At 43.2% G+C, this 16,973-nt stretch overlaps 1 long non-coding RNA gene across 1 annotated transcript in view; it reads left to right on the top strand.

The window, feature by feature from the left end:
• LOC139279383 (uncharacterized) overlaps positions 1 to 16,121 on the top strand; it is a 182,048-nt gene extending 165,927 nt beyond the window's left edge. The window contains exon 3 of the long non-coding RNA XR_011596459.1: positions 16,093 to 16,121. This is a non-coding gene — a long non-coding RNA (uncharacterized lncRNA). The remainder of the gene's footprint in view (positions 1 to 16,092) is intronic.
• Positions 16,122 to 16,973: the final 852 nt, after the last annotated feature.

Raw genomic sequence — 16,973 nt, 5'->3', positions numbered from 1 at the left:
CAGAGAAGTTGTCGCTGATACCTGTGATATGCTGAGAGCAGATTTGCAGCCCAGAAGCAGAACGCCGACTGCCTTGTCTGTTGAAGTGAAGGTAACAGCTGCACTTGCCTTCTAAACCTCAGGATCGTTTCAGGCTACAACTGGAGATGTGTGCGCCATCTCTCAACGTGTAACACATGCCTGTGTTTACCAGGTCACGGCTGCACTGCATACACGGAGGAATGACTTCATCAATTTCCCAATGATCCATGAGAGGGCTGTGGGCTTCTTCAGGATTGCTGGCATCCCAAAGGTACAGAGCTGGAAGTGGAACCAGAAGACCCACGTGAGGGTCCAGTGCATGATGATATTACGGAAGAGCAGGATGTGGATGATGACCACGATTGGAAAGCATGCAAGTGACTGATGCCGGAGCACGAGGTTGGAGGAGGGCCATCCATTGTGCTCCTTTAACAATTGCTCGAGCCTTGTACCAGCAGCTCATCCGTGAACGCTTCAATTACTGATACCTGAGGGCTCTGCGACCACTGTTGCGCATGGACATGTTTATTCTTTGGAGTTGTTCCTACGTTGTGTTGTGTTAATGGAAGATGAATCAGTTTTAATGAAAAAATATTTTATTAAAAAGTTAATGTCACTGTAATAAAATATTTGTTGTATCAAACTTTACTTTTTAATATGACTCTTGAAGATCACTTAAAAACTTTAAGATCATGTATAAGTTGTAAAGTTACAAAACTTACAAAACAATTTCAATTTGAAAAATCTTACACTCTCAAGATCACTTAAATATCAGGATCACTTTTTAGGTGAAAAATTAAATAAGATACAAAATGAGAGAGCATTTACACTATAAGATCACTTAAAAACCCTAAGATCACTTATAAGTTGTAAAGTTACAAAATTTACAAAACAATTTCAATTTGAAAAACGCTACTACAGCTACACCAAGAACAAGAACAAAAGCAGCAAAGAAAGGCTGCAACCATTTCTCATCGACATCTCAGTGAATGTTCACTTCCTCATGGGGGTGTCATTTGATTGGTGGGGCTGTGTGCCCTTATTGCAGCAGCTATCTCCATGAGGGCCTGTGCCGTCGATTGCATGCCCTCCCTGACGGCCTGTGCCGTCAATTGCAGTCCCTCGGACATTCCCTCCCTAAGTTCCCGTGTCATTACTGCTATTTCTCCCATCAGGACCGTCACATCTTCACCCACTGCACTGATGCTACCGATGAGTGATCGGGTAAGCTCATTGGTCTCCATACCCAATACCACAACCTGAGCCGCATTTGTTGCATGCTGCATCTCAGGAGAGTGTGTCTCCAATCTCTTCTCCTTTGTCTGGGTCTGCCTCGTGGCACCGCTACACTGGGAGGCGCGGGCTGGGACTGTGGGACGTTTACACTGGCTTCCAGATCTCCTGGTATGCACCACTGCGCAGTAATCTTCAGCAACTTGCTTCCAGCGTTTCTTCATTTCTTTAGGTGGCACTTTTATGCGACCTCTGTTGCTGGTATCTAGCTCCTGCCATCTCTGCCCAATGACGTTGACTAATATCTCCACTTCCTCATGCAAGAAATTCTTTGTTCTTGATGGACGTTGTTCCATTGCTGTATTGAATTGACACTCTTATTTTTCAAAACACACAGTCCTTAATTTGCATGCACCTGTTCTGGAAGTTTAGCAGTGAAAAGCAGCACTCACAGATTTCAGCAGGTGATTTGTTCAACAGTGCTGCTAAAAGCACTCCTTCAGACACAAAAAAATCACCAAAATTAAATCCCAAGCCTTTCCAGGGGTCCACGAGACAAATCAACACTTTTCTTTAAGTCCCTTTAAAAATGGCCGAGTGCCAATGTTTCTGGGCTATTGCTGGCATGACGTTGCCTCATTTAAATTAGCCCCGCTCCCCCCTCCACTATCAGAATTGGCGTGACTCTGGTTCCGCCACCCGCTGCTGTGTGCACGCCGCGCCGTGCTCCCAGGGCCCTGCAAGGAGCCGGAGAATTCAGAGGTATTTTTCTGTCGTACTTTTGGGCGCCAAAAACGGGCGTCCGGGTCGGGTCTGCGCCGTTCTAGGCGCGGCCCGAAACTTGACCCCAAAGAGTGGGCAATAGGCCATCTGGTCACATTGCTCGTGTTATCTTGCGTCCTGTTTTTGCAGAATAATCTCGGTTGGTCTCCCTCCCGGTAGGCACAAGTGTGGTATTTTTTTATAACCGTGGCCTCTTCATTGCAGACACGAAGTCTGCAAAACCATTCTTGAAATGAAAGGGGTTTGTTTATCCCTATTGTCCATGGCCACCTCCTACGATTCAATCATCTGCCCTACCCAGGACTGTCATCACAAAGCAGTTTACAAATTCAACAGTTTCTTTTAACAGCATGTTTGCTCAACAAATATCTGTTGCCGGTTGGAAAGCACTTCAAAGATGGTTGTTCATCTTCATTTAACAATGAAAGACAGTCTATTACATTCATCCACTTAATTTCACTTCGAAAAACCTTTTTGCCTGTCAAAGCATTTTAATATATTCCAAAATTAACAATTAAGGGCTGGATTTCCAGCTTTGCTGATTTCGGGGCAGTAATGGCAGCGTGGTGGTAAAATTTGTGCCCGGGAACAGTTTGCGTCTCAGTCATCAAAATTGGGCAGCTGGACCCCGAGTCTGGGGTACAATGCTAAGGGAGGCGTTACACACCTCTCTCAGGGCATTAGTCCCGAGCTAAAGAGCCGGCCCGGGAATGCTCTGAGAGATGCCTGGGGAAAAAAAACCTGAAAAAACCTCCCCCACAAAAACATTCCCAATACATAACCAACGCCATCACAGCATAAATTGGAAAAAAAATTAAAAGGAAAAACAAACACACTTACCTTAGGTCAGCATTACTTACTTCTCTGCAGTCGGTATAGGTTGGACCTCCCGTTTTCCAAGGCAGTCACTGCGGGGCGCGCTGTGGGACGTACGGATCGGGCGGGACTCAAAAAGCACACTGGTGTCACAACCAGGGGCGTTGCACGTCGGCGCAGATCTTACGGGCAGTGCTGCTCCACACCACTGCAAAACCAGCCCCGGAAACACCCGAGGGGCGCTGGAGGCTGACCGCCCGCCCAGAAGACCTTACCGCCGCCATTGGCAAAAAACGGAACACAAAGAACTGGAAAATCCACCGCTAAGGATCTGTATCTTCTTACAAGGCACATGGCAAATTTTTACTTTTAGCAATGAATACCTCTATTTATTTGCTAAGCTTTCAGAAATAATCCAAAAGGTACTGCCAAACTATTTTGAGACCTATCAGCTTGATTTCATTTTCCAGCACAGTCATTTTTATTAAAAAGATTTAATTCCCTGGAGCATAAATCATTCAATTTTTTTGCTCACTTTTCTCCAGCTAAGGATGAGTCAGACTATCGCCAGAATCTGGGACTGCAGCTTACTCTATGTTCTCCGGCAACTTCTCCACAGCCTTTAATTTATAAATAATTAATTTTAATTCTTTACATTATTATTTTCTTCATCTTCATCTGTGCCAGTTGGCAGGCTCCTACTGTCACCCCTTCAGACTTGGCACAGATTCCAGCATCTCGTACAGGAGGGAGAGAGAAAATGGGGAACTACAGACCAGTTAGCCTGACATCAGTAGTAGGAAAAATGCTAAAATCTGTTATTAAGAATGTGGTAACAGAGCATTAAGAAAATAATAATAAGATCGGGCAGAATCAACATGGATTTATGAAAGGGAAATTTGTTAGACAAATCTGTTAGAGTTTTTTGAGGTTGTAACTAGCAGAATAGATAAAGGGGAACCAGTGGATGAGGTTATTAAACAAAATTAGGGCTAATGGGATTGGGGGTAATATACTAGCATGGATTGAGGATTGGTTATGGACAGAAAACAGAAAGTAGGAATAAACGGGTCATTTGCGGGTTGGCAGGCTGTAACTAGTGGGGTACCACAAAGATCATTCCTTGGGCACCAGCTATTCACAATCTATATCAGTGGTTTGGATGAGGGGACCAAATGAAATATATCCATATGTGGTGATGATACAAAGCTAGGTGGGAATGTAAGTTGCGAGGAGGACACAAAGAGACTTAAAGGGGATAAAGACAGGCTAACTGAGTGGAAAGAACACGGCAAATGGAATATAATGTGGGGAAATGTGAACTTACCATTTTGGTAGGAAAAATAGAGAAGCAGAGCATTTTTTAAATGATGAGAGATTGGGAAATGTTGGTGTTCAGGTTGGACCTGGATGTCCTTGTACACGAATCACTGAAAGTTAAACTGCAGGTACAGCAAGCAATTAAGAAAGCAAAAGGTATGTTGGCGTTTATTACAAGAGGATCTGAGTATAAGAGATAAGATGTGAGACCACGCCCTGGAGTATTGTGTATAGTTTTGGTCTTGTTACCCAAGGAACGATATATTTGCCATAGAGGGAGTGCAACAAAGGCTCACCAGACTGACTCCTGGGATGGGGGGATTGTCCTATGAGGAGAGATTGAGTGGACTAGCCTATATTCTCTAGAGTTTAGGTGATCCCATTGAAACATACAAAATTCTTACAGGGCTTGACAGGGTAGATGCAGGGAGGATGTTTCCTGTGGCTGGGGAGTCTAGAACCAGAGGTCACTGTTTTAGAATAAGGGGTCAGCCATTTAGATCTGAGATGCAGAGAATGTCTTCACTCAGAGGGTGGTGAATCTTTGGAATTCTCTACCCCAAGGGGCTGTGGAGGCTCAGTCGTTGATATATTCAAGATAGAGATAGGTAGATTGTTAGATATGAAGGAAATCTAGGCATAAGAATAAAGACGTCTTACTGTAATTATATAGGGATATGGTGTGACCGCACCTGGAGTATTGTGTACAGTTTTGATCTCCTTACCTAAGGAAGGATATATTTGCCATAGAGGGAGTGCAACGAAGGTTCACCAGACTGATTCCTGGGATGAGGATGGGGACGGTAACACTTGTGAGACGTGAGATTTTACGTCACGCGCAGAAATCTCACCTCTCACGAAAAATTGAGGTTACCACACCCGAAAGGAAGTGGAGTGCAAAATAACATGCTCCACTTCCTTTCTGGGGTGGTAGTGGGGCGGATGTGTCATGAGCGGGAAGCAGCGCTACACACTGGGCCACTTAGGAGGGGCTCTTCCCTTAATTAAAGGGAAGGACCCAAGCTGCAAACTCTGTACTAATGAAAGGATATTACCTGGACCACTGGGGAACGGGGGTGCCGTGCCAACAGCCCGGCACTCAAGCCGAGTGCCGGGCTGACTGATCACGGTATGGACCGCACGATCGAAGCGGCAACGAGGTGCACGACAAAATCAGAAGAATTTTTTTTTTTAAAACCACACCTCCTCTTTAACTTGTGCCCCACAAGCTGCTGGCAGCCCGGTTCACAGCTCCTGAAGCAGTCGCTTTCATTGCCCGGTGCAGCTTCGGGGGGTGGGGGGGCGATACCCACTTTAGGGTCCGGGCCTCTAACGGGGCGCTGCGCACGGTGATGACATTGTCATCCCCGGCGCAGCGGAGTGGGGCGCTATGGGCTACCGCCATCGCTAAATTCCCGCCGAATTTAGCGGGAGTTTTTAGAGGTGCTGCGCCGGGGTGAAAAGTCTTTTGCGCCAACGGAAGGAGCAAATGACCCGAATTTCTCGGCCAAATTCTCGAGAGTTTAGAAGAATGAGAGGTGATCTCATTGAAACAAGCAAAATTATTACAGAGCTTGACACAGTAGATGCAGGGAGGATGTTTCCCCTGGATGTGGAGTCTAGAACCAGGGGTCACAGTCTCAGAATAAGGGGTCAGCCATTTAGGACTGAGATGAGGAGAAATTTCTTCACTCAGAAGGTTGTGAATCTTTGGAATTTTCTACACCATTGAATGTGTTTAGAAAGAAACAAAGTAAGACTTGGATTTATATAGTGCCTTTCATGACCACCGGATGTCTCAAAGCGTTTACAGCCAATGAAGTACTTTTGGAGTGTAGCCACTGTTGTAATGTAGGAAACATGGCAGCCAATTTGTGCATAAGCAAGCTCCCACAAACAGCAATGTGATAATGACCAGATAATCTGTTTTTTGGTTATGTTGATTGAGGAATAAATATTGGCCAGGACACTGTGATAACTCCTCTGCTCTTCTTCGAAATAGTGCCATGGGATCTTTTACGTCCACCTGAGAGGGCAGATGGGATCTCGATTTAACATCTCATCCGAAAGACAGCACCTCCGACAGTGCAGCACTCCCTCAGCACTGCACTGGAGTGTTAGCCTCGATTTTTTTTGTGCTCAATCCCTGCACAAGGACTTGAACCCACAGATTGCTAGATTTTTAGATATTAAAGGAATCAAGGGTTATGGGGATAGTGCAGGAAAGTGGAGTTGAGGCAGGAGATCAGCAATGATCTTTTTGAATGGCGGAGTGGGCTTGAGGGGCCGAATGGCCTACTTCTGCTCCTATTTCTTAAGTTCTGGATTCTTTATGGGTGCAAATTGATAAAGATGTCCAATCATTTGCTTATTTCTACCAGCACTTTAAAGTATTTCTTCATAATATTTATTTTTCTGAATAGAAAACATGAAACCAAAAAAAGCGTGTTGATTTGCTGGCACCTGCTGTTGCTTCAGGTTCCTGCTATAGTTGCTCCTCAGCAGGGGAGACACAGATTTGGGGAGATAATTGCTGATGGTGTTCTTGGTGATTCTCTTTGCAAGCCTAGCTTGGTCCTTTTTGTACTTGATTTTGCTGTCGCTTTTCATGTAGATGCTCTGACAAATTGACTGATTCTGTTTACTCTTCTGGGCCATAATCACTTTGATCCTCAAGGTCTTGAGTGATGCTGCAGTCAAACCTCTGCTCCCAGGGCTAACAAAGATATATGGTGCTCAGTATAGCTTTTCAAATGTTAAAAATATGCTCACAAATTGAGATTACATCACAAAGTCAAATCACCAATCATTTAATTCAGTCACATTTATGATTAAATCAGTCACAGCTTTATACTGCGTGCAGCTCCCATAATGTACTTTTGTGCCTGTGTTGCCCTTCAAAAGCCATGTATTGTGGTGGGCTGATAATATATATATATATCTTAAGGTTAGAAGGAGTTGAGCTTATCTATAAATCCAGAGCAAGCGATAAGGGTTATGATATGCTCTTATTCACAGAAAGAGATAGACGAGGCATGTGATCTGAATTTTGAAAATCACGTCAGAAATCAATATGGTCAACGCAGAAAGGCATTTTGTGTGGAGTCAGGAACAGGTAGCTGAGAACAGAGAACCAGGGACACGATTATAAGCTACACAAGCCACAAACAAGACTTGAATTCAGGGGTTATTTCTGCAGCCATAGATTATTGGCCTGGATTAGATGGATACTTTTCTTGGTAAATGTAGAATCACTTCAAACATTCAAAAGAAGCTAAGATTAAACAGGGCGTAGTGGGATTAGCTTGATATCAAGGCAGAAAATGGTGTCACTGGATCCTGAACATGGATTTGACTGAATGACTGGGAAGGACTGGGTTGGCCTTTTCTCATTCATATATTCTTGTGTTGTCAAGCATCTGGCAAGAAAGCTGGTGCTGTAAAGGCAGATGTGAATCTATTTGATTGGAATGTAATCCTTTTTTGGCTCGGAGCTTTATTTTCTTTGTGTAACTGATCCATTGTCAGCTGGTAAATCAGCCAAACTTCAGTGCAAAATATTGGGTTTGTTTGTACAAGTCTGAATAATTCCTAAATAGCAACAGAGTGGCTGACTCACTTGTCTGTGACAAAGAACCTGTGGAATTAACCTGCTGGTCTGGTGCCAGTTTACAGCAAGGCCTGAATGCTTGCTGCTGTAGTGTCACAATAAACATTGTTCTTATTATCTTGGCTATTTTTGAGATGCCGTAAAAGCTGGAAAGCACCTTGAACTCTTTATAGCAAAGGGCTTTCAGTGATCTAACTGATATAGGATAATGAATACCTCGGAGGGAAAATAAAGTCATATGTTCATCACAGAGGGTTTGAATGCTGTGATCAACTAGAAGAGCCAAGCTCTCGTGGATTATAACTATCAAATGAACTCCAACATGATTCCGCAGTCTTGAAAACACTTTGCCTTTTTTTTAATAATGTGCGCGATTAATTTTATGGGGTAGTTTAATAGCTCTTTTATATTGGCATTGGCAGCAATACTGAATTCAGTAGCAAGGTTGGTGGTCTGCAGCACCTCTGATGGCAGCACTGTAGCTGCCTACAATGTATGGGATAAATGGCACTGACAAGCAGGTAAACAATCGTAGGCATGGACAGGCGTATTGTCTAAAGGGCTCCTGCTCCCCTTTACAGAGATTGATGTGGATTCACTACTACTCACCTGTCCAGAGATATACAGACATTAGAGAAGTTACCAGAACCAGAGACAGCTGAGAGTTGAGGATAGTTTTAAAACTTTATAAATTACTGTTGCTTGGACACACACAATTGTATTTAAAACTATTGACTAGAAATAATTTTGATATTTCTGTACAATCACTTCATAACATTCCTGTGTGTGCTATTTTAATGGAGTTGTTAAGATGTTTAAGTAGTAAGCAAAGGAATCTCATACAAATACACACGTTCGCATTGTTGCAAAATAAGAATAGATCTTGAGAGCAACACCTATCTATCAGGTGCCATCAATTTTCCCCTTCCTGTTCCCACAGTTAGATCTGCAATACTGGTCCTATTACTCATTCTAGTGTCTGATTTAGTGTCAGCAGGAGCTAAAAGTGCAAGGTGCCAGTTGTCATTTGCAATCTGTAATTGGCTGAAGAGTAAAGAATCATTACTGGTAGTGTCATTACTAAAAGAAAATACATTTCATTTATGATGTTGGTTGAGAGATACATTTTAGCCAGGATGCCAGGAAACTCCCTGCTTTGAATAAAAGATCATAGGATCTTTACAGGAATAGGAAGATAGTTTGTACACAATTCAACAATTCCCCAGAACTGCGCTGAGTATCAGCCTAGATTATGTGGTCAGGTCCTGGAGTGGGACTTGAACCCACCAACTTCAGATTTAGAGGCAAGAGTGCCCCTAACTGAACCAAACTGACACTGCTCAGTTACAGAGAGCTAATTTAAGGTTGATTACTAGAAACTGAAATGCTTTTTTTTAACACATGGAAAGGACAATGTGGTCCAGTAGCAACTCATCAGGAGTTGGCCGTGTGTGACCCCAATAAGCTGGCCTTGCACCATAATACAATGCACCATCATTTAAATAAGCTTTGGACTCTCCCTCCGCGTACAGTGTGATGCATAGCGAGTGTGCGATTATAAGTGCTAGCGGCACATAAATGGCTGCTGGTGTCTAAATAGTAAAGGTCCTTTGGGTGGGATGGGGCTGGGAGGCAGGGAAAACCGCACCCAGATCAATTGCCCTTTTGAGGTCCAGTGCTGACAGGGAGTCGGGATAAATGGTTAATTCTCAGGTTGGCATTCAGTAACCAGTGGGGTGCCACAGGGAACAGTGCTGGAACCCCAACTATTTACAATCTATATTAACGACTTGGAAGAAGGGACAGAGTGTAACGTAGCCAAGTTTGCTGACGATACAAAGATGGGAGGAAAAGCAATGTGCAAGGAGGACACAAAAAATCTGCAAAAGAACAGAGACAGGCTAAGTGAGTGGGCAAAAATTTGGCAGATGGAGTATAATGTTGGAAAGTTTGAGGTCATGCACTTTGACAGAAAAAAATCAAAGAGCAAGTTATTATTTAAATGGAGAAAGATTGCAAAGTGCTGCAGTACAACGGGACCTGGGGGTACGTGTACATGAAATGAAAAAGGTTAGTATGCAGGTACAGCAAGTGATCAGGAAGGCCAATGGAATCTTGGCCTTTATTGCAAAGGGGATGGAGTATAAAAGCAGGGAAGTCTTGCTACAGTTATACAGGGTATTGGTGAGGCCACACCTGGAATACTGCGGGCAGTTTTGGTTTCCATATTTATGAAAGGATATACTTGCTTTGGATGCAGTTCAGAGAAGGTTCACTTCCGGAGATGAGGGGGTTGACTTATGAGGAAAGGTTGAGTAGCTTGGGCCTCTACTCATTGGAATTCAGAAGATTGAGAGGTGATCTTATCGAAACGTATAAGATTATGAGAGGGCTTGACAAGGTGGATGCAGAGATGATGTTTCCACTGATGGGGGAGACTAGAACTAGGAGGCATAATCTTAGAATAAGGGGCTGCCCATTTAAAACAGAGATGAGGAGAAATTTCTTCTCAGAGGTTTGTAAATCTGTGGAATTCGCTGCCTCAGAGAACTGTGGAAGCTGGGACATTGAATAAATTTAAGACAGAGATAGATAGTTTCTTAACCGATAAGGGAAGAAGGGGCTATAGGGAGCGGGCGGGGAAGTGGACCTGAGTCCATGATCAGATTAGCCATGATCGTATTGAATGGTGGAGCAGGCTCAAGGGGCTGTACGGCCCACTCCTGCTCCTATTTCTTATGTTGTTATGTTCTTTGTGGTTCTTATGCAAGGTTAGGGCTAGCTGGGATGGGTGGGTTGTGGGAGGGAGGGGGTGGGAATTACTACAGTGAGTCCACCCTTCAGAGTCCATTGTTAACGGGCACTAAGCAACTGGAATGCAGTTTAGGTACTCTCACCACAATGAGGGCAGGCCTCTCATTTGAATATTTCCTCAGCTCATAATGAGCCTTGAGCACAATTCGTGCAAAAGCTCCCAATATGTTGCATGCTGGTCTGCCACATTTTGAGCAGTTGAGTATCTCAAGTGCTTTGCAGGCCTTGAGCCCAATAATATGGTGCGCTCGGCATCTCCTTATTGGTCCTATTGTGTTCTTATACTGGACGCAAAGTTACATAGTACATAGACAGACACATAGACAATCACTTCCTTGTGTGTGATTACATCATGCGGAATCTCAGTTATGCTAGGTTCTACATCATCACCCAAACACGGAGAATGTGTTTTACAGCTCTGAACAAGCTTTCAAACAATTATCTATTTTAGGACCTTATTGGAGCTTCCTGTTAAACATTGCTATGATTTTCATGTCTTTTATTGCCATTGGTGACTGTTGCCATTATGCCTGTTGAGTTCTTCAGTGAGCACATTATGTCAAGAGATATTTTACAATATTATGTCCTTGGTCCAGAGTTACAATTGTGTCAACTGAAAGTAATTGAGGCTTTTACAGAGAAAAAAATTGTTGGAAATGCAGTTTAACATTCCCATGCATTATAAAATAGGGGCTGTGCTACATTCTTGATAAATTTATTTCAAAATATTAAGGACCAAAAAGCACCCAAATTAAACCTCTGGGAAGTTGATTGTCAAAGTTGACCAGAGTTGTGAAACAATGCGAGTCTATTCAGGGTAATAAAAACATTCTCCCTCTATGGTGACAAGAGAGTTTCCCAACCAAGAGTCAACAGTGCCAAACGCTGCTTGGAAAGTTGTTAAATTACTCCAGGAAATAACTCTATTTTCTATGCTGATGGAACAGTTGTTGATGAACTTTTCTGATGGTAGATTAGACAATAACGTGGAAACAAGTTATTCGGACTTTATTAAGCAAATTAGGATCAACTGCACTCTGTTGTTATATTGTACATTCCAGTGAACCATTTGTTAAAATCTCAAAACTAGTCAAGAACATAATCAACTGATAATGTGTCGCATGTAACACTTCGAGTAAGTAGGGGTTTGAAGTTTCTCCCCAATGATGGGAGGTAATTGTATCCTGTGTGAATACAGGTTTAAGTTGTAACTGAATGCATTCTGCAGATTAATGGGCCCAAGTTTCCGATACCCGCTAGAACGGCGCACATCCGAGAGGCCCGCCTATTTTATGGAATGAAAAGCGCACCAAAAACTTACCTCGCGATTCTCTGAGTGCAGCAGGCCTGTTCAGCAGTCAGCGCCACGCAGCATAGCAGCGGAGAGCTACAGGCCTGGACCAAAAAGAGTGCTGGCAGCTGCGCACGTGTGCAGTAGTTCCTGGCCCCCCCAGATTCTGTGTGCGTGTGCTGCTGGCTGTGTGGGAGGGGCCCGAAGCACGCAACCCCTAACCCTGGTCGAATGGGCTCCTGGAACGGACAGAGTGCTGATTTCCAGCCTGCAGCACGCAGCCCCTAACCCTGTTAACCCTGGCCGGACTCCCAGTGTTCCCGAACGGGTAGGTGAGGTAGGAACTTTTTATTTTTTATTTATTGATTTATTTATTTATTATTTATTATTGATGATGATTCTTTATTTTTAAAAGTGAGGTATTTAAAGCTTTGGGAAATCTCCCTCTAACTTCTCTCCCCCCCCCCCCCCCCCCCCGTCCCAATCTCTGACTACCTGCGCCTAATTCTAAAGCGTAGGCAAGGTTTTTCTGAGCATACAAAAGTCGACACTTACTCCGTTCTAAGTTAGTTTGGAGTAACTTTTCGCTGCCTAAACTTGCAAAACAGGTGTAAGTGGCTGGTAACGCCCCCTTTTGAAAAGAAACTGAACTAAAATGAAACTAAACTAACTCACTAGAACTGGAGCAAACGAAATGCCGAGAATTACGATTTCTAAGATACTCCAAACTAAACGATTTGCTCCAAAAAAATAGGACCAACTCCACCCAAAACATGGGCCCATATATTATAGAGTGGAAAAAACAATTAGGATCCTATTTTGGTTTTGAATTCCAGCACAAAGTCTGTCTTTGCAACAGTTCTCAGATCTCCCACAATCTGCAGGGCCTTGTTAGCCTTTGGATCAATGCTCAGCAGCTTCATTCATATTCGATCCACCACACAAAACTAATTGAAATCCGCTAAGCTCTTTGAAGGTGACGAGTTGTGTAGCTTTGTTTTGCAAAACAGCATTGGGTTCAATATTATAATTTGTTTTCATTGTTGCAACAGAAAGCAATTCTTAAAAAAAATAGTTGCCATGGAAATACCACATGAAATGCATTTAAAAGGAGAATGTGCAGACTATAGGCTTTGTTCCTGACTTTCTTCTACAGCTGGATGTAACAAAAATGGATAGTACTGTGATATTTATCCAATTATAAATCATGAGATTGACATGCGATGTTGAGAATACTGTTTCTGACATGAGATGGTTATTTAGCAAAGCAAGTGAGCTGAGCAACTCAATGGTGCTTAACCCACAATGTGATTCTGGTTCTGCCTGACAAAAAGTATCTTTGACTTCAATTAGCTTTACAACATGCTCCTCTTCCTCCCTCTCTGCAGAAGGCACCATTGCCAAAATCGCACAAACCCGCTCAATGTCCTTCAAGCCAATGTGTATGCTGAAATCTTAGTGTTGAATTGTGTCAACAACACATCAGGAAATTGCTTTAGAATTTAACAAACTCACAAATCCTGCAACAGATCTCTTAGATAATTTGAAGTCTTGGGTATTGCATCCTCATTTAGGAAGCATACAAAACACATATAGCAAGGGACGTGCGTTGAGTGCTGCATTTTCTATTAGAGTCTGGGAACAACGAGAGTTATATTAGAGGTCATGGCACATTGGACATTGTTGCACTGATAGGCTATTGAATTACCAAGGTTTGTTTACAAGGTCACTTTTTAAAGCATTTGAGATTCTCGTAATTTTTTTTTGTAATTGTTTTTTCTCGTTACGCTGCAGCGCCGTGATACTTTATCTTTGAGTACTGCTTTGATGGCCTGCTGCATTTTTAAAGCACACAGCCTTTGTGCTTCTGCAGTCCTTCCAGATCAACCAAAAGCTCACCGAGCTGTTGTACTCACCAAGCCTACACTTCCTAATCGATAACATTTCATTTAAAATAAGAGGAAGCATGTTACAAGTTCTCTCTCTTTCATAATACAGTCCATCTTCCAACAGAACAGCAATATTTCTGTTGATGTACCAGAGCACTGAAGGCAGAAGTCAAATTTTAGCCATGAAGTAATGGGCAGTCAGTGCTGACATACAGACTGCAGCAAGCAACAGTGCAAAGTGAGTTATCGTACTGGCTAGGTAGTCAGTGCTAGACGCAGTCATAAATCCAAAGGATGGTGGCCAATTGAAGTAACTACTATAGAAAAGAGTCTCTGATAGAAACGTTAAACAGTGTTTAATTCTCTAGAGTTTAGAAGAATGAGAGGTGGTCTTATTGAAACATACAAAATTATTACAGGGCTTGACAGGGTAGGTGCAGAGAGAATATTTCCCCTGGCTGGGGAGTCTAGCACCAGGGGTCACAGTCTCAGAATAAGGGGTCGGCCATTAAGGACTGAGATGGGGAGAAATTTCTATTATTCAGAGAGTGGTGAATCTTTGAAATTCTCTATCCTGGAGTGCTGTGGAGGCTCAGTCAGGGCAGAGATTGATAGATTTTTGAATATTAAGGGAATCAAGGGATATGGGGATAGTGCAGGAAAGTGGAATATCAGCCATGATCATATTGACTGGCAGAGAAGGCTCGAGGGGCCGAATGGCCTACTCCTGTACCTAATTCTTATGTTCTTATTAGGAACAGGAGTAGGCCATTCAGCTCCTTTAGCCAATAAATACTTTGCCAATATAGTTAAAAAGGTTATTGCAGTATCAATAGTTTCCACTAGGTGTCACTAGCACATCTAGTAAATAGATGGGGCAAAATTGCATATCGGCCCGTTTGGGGGCAGTAACATTTGCGAAGCGGGACTTCCTGCTCCAGGCGCGGAAGCTCAAGCCCTGGCTGCTAAATTGGGCTTACCACCCCCGAGAGGAAGTGGGGCGAAAGTCTTGTGCTCCACTTCCCCTTGGGGGTGAGACTGGAGCGCTAACTGTTGGGAATTTTCCAGCACTACGGGAGGGCAGGCTGCGGACTCTGCATTCGAGAGAAGGGGACACCACTTCACCACTGGGGAGCGGATTGCCGTGGCAGCAGCCCGGCACAGAAACGGGAGTGCCGGGCTGCAACATCATGGCACGGACCCCGCGATTTGAAGATGGCAAGGTCGCGACCGGTAAGTCGGCCACTGAAAAAAAAAATGTCAGCGTTGCATCTCCCCTTAAATTTTCACCCCGTAAGCAACCCAAGGCCTGGTACGCGTCCTGTGAAGCTGGCACGGGGAACTACCGAACTTTCGCTTTGGGGCGAAAACGGGTCGCTGCGCATGGTGATGACATTGCCTTTGCCGGCGTGTTAGCGCTGCAGGTAAACTCCCGCAGAAGGAGTAGGTAGTGGCACCGCGCCCAGGTGAGAAGTAATTTGTGCCTCGTTATCACCCCCTGGAGGCGCTAATGGGAGCTGCAAACCACCCGTATTTCTCCCCCTAAATATTTATATGGTGCCTTTCACAGTCTCGGGATGTTCCACAGTCATATTTGAAAAGCATACTAAAGACAATTGGAGCACAATGTTGTTAGTGAACAATTTTTCTCGTTACTTGAATCCAACGTTTATTCATGAAAATGAGTCTTGGGAATTTTAATTTCTCTTGCTTTGGGTCTCCCCACCAAACATACTGGGATAACATTTGTCTGCAGGTTGATAATCTGGAGGAGTTGGCTGCCTGGCCTGAAATCAATGGGCTGAAAATCAGGCAGATTCTACAAAGGTCGGGCGTTCCGCTTTGCCAGATTACCACCCAGGAGTGAAGACAAGAATCTACCCATCGTGTTTAGCTGAGAGAATGGTTGGATATTTGGGGTGATCTGCTTCCAGGCCTCTGTCAATGTCCCTTTATCGCTGGCAGCCAAGGAGGTTCATGAAAGCAGCTCTGGATGACGTGCCTCTGATTTTGCCTGCTTCACGCTAAGGAAGTGCTTGGCCTCCACTAGAAGTTCCTGATGCCATTAAGTGCGAGAATAAGAATTCAGCACATGGGATCATGCATACAACTTTCATTTGTTTTAGATGGGTAGCATTTAGCATCATCCTGCTAGGAAATATTTTAAAGTAGCATTGTTGTCCTGGTAAACCATCTTACTTCGTTTGAGAGAGTAACACCACAAATCATGCCTACTGTTAATTATCAGTTGCGGAGTTAGACTTGTGTTTGTTACACGTTTTTAAAGCTAATTCCATTCATTTTTTTCCTTGTAGGTTCCTCTCCTCCGATATGTGCATCATCCTGTGATGGAGCGCTGTCAAGTGACCATCTCACCGATCTCAGTCAGTACTAATCATTATGGGGAGCACAAGATTGAATCACCTTGTTAGTATTTTATAGTTTCTTCAATTTTCCTCTTTTATGTCTTCCCTTGCCATGTACTTAGCTCCCTACCAAGGCTATAACTTAACTTCTCAATATCACATTGTTCCTGGGGAATTCCTTCATTGAATTCAGATGCTCCAGCTGTGATTGAGAATTTATTTGAGATAAAATTAATATTCGTTAAGCAAGACTTGAGATTAGAAGGTTTTTACTGCACAGAGCAATGAATGTAGTGGAATAGACTCCCTGTTAAAGCAGTTAATGCTCTATTGATTAACAACTTTAGAAATGATTTGGATGAATATTTGGCTAAGAACAGGATTAAAGTGTATAAGGATTAATACCGATAGAGAGATGATTGTATGGAATATAATTCTTCCTGAACTGCTGAAATCATGGATGTGCCAATACCAGGAAAAATAACCAGTCAAGTATTTTTTCATGAATTAGGAATTTTGCTTTGTTCCATTTTAAATTGGTAATTGCTGCATCAATCTGAATAATGGGTTCTTTAAACTGAACAAAAGGAACTATTGGTCCATAATCAATATCTGCTTATACCCCAGCTAACCAAACTCTTCTGTTTGCAAAACCACAACTTATATTTGTATATTGCCTATAACGTAATAAGATGCTTCACGGTACTTTATATGTGAACGATCAGATTGACCACGAGTAGAACAGTGAGGAAAGGTGTCCAAATTCTTGGGATACTTTTAAAGATAGGGAACAAAATACCAAGGCAAGGCAAGATACTAAGGCAAAAAGC

Source organism: Pristiophorus japonicus, chromosome 14 (assembly GCF_044704955.1).
Source record: "Pristiophorus japonicus isolate sPriJap1 chromosome 14, sPriJap1.hap1, whole genome shotgun sequence".
Taxonomy (NCBI): domain Eukaryota; kingdom Metazoa; phylum Chordata; class Chondrichthyes; family Pristiophoridae; genus Pristiophorus; species Pristiophorus japonicus.
This window is presented reverse-complemented; position numbering and strand designations above follow the sequence as displayed.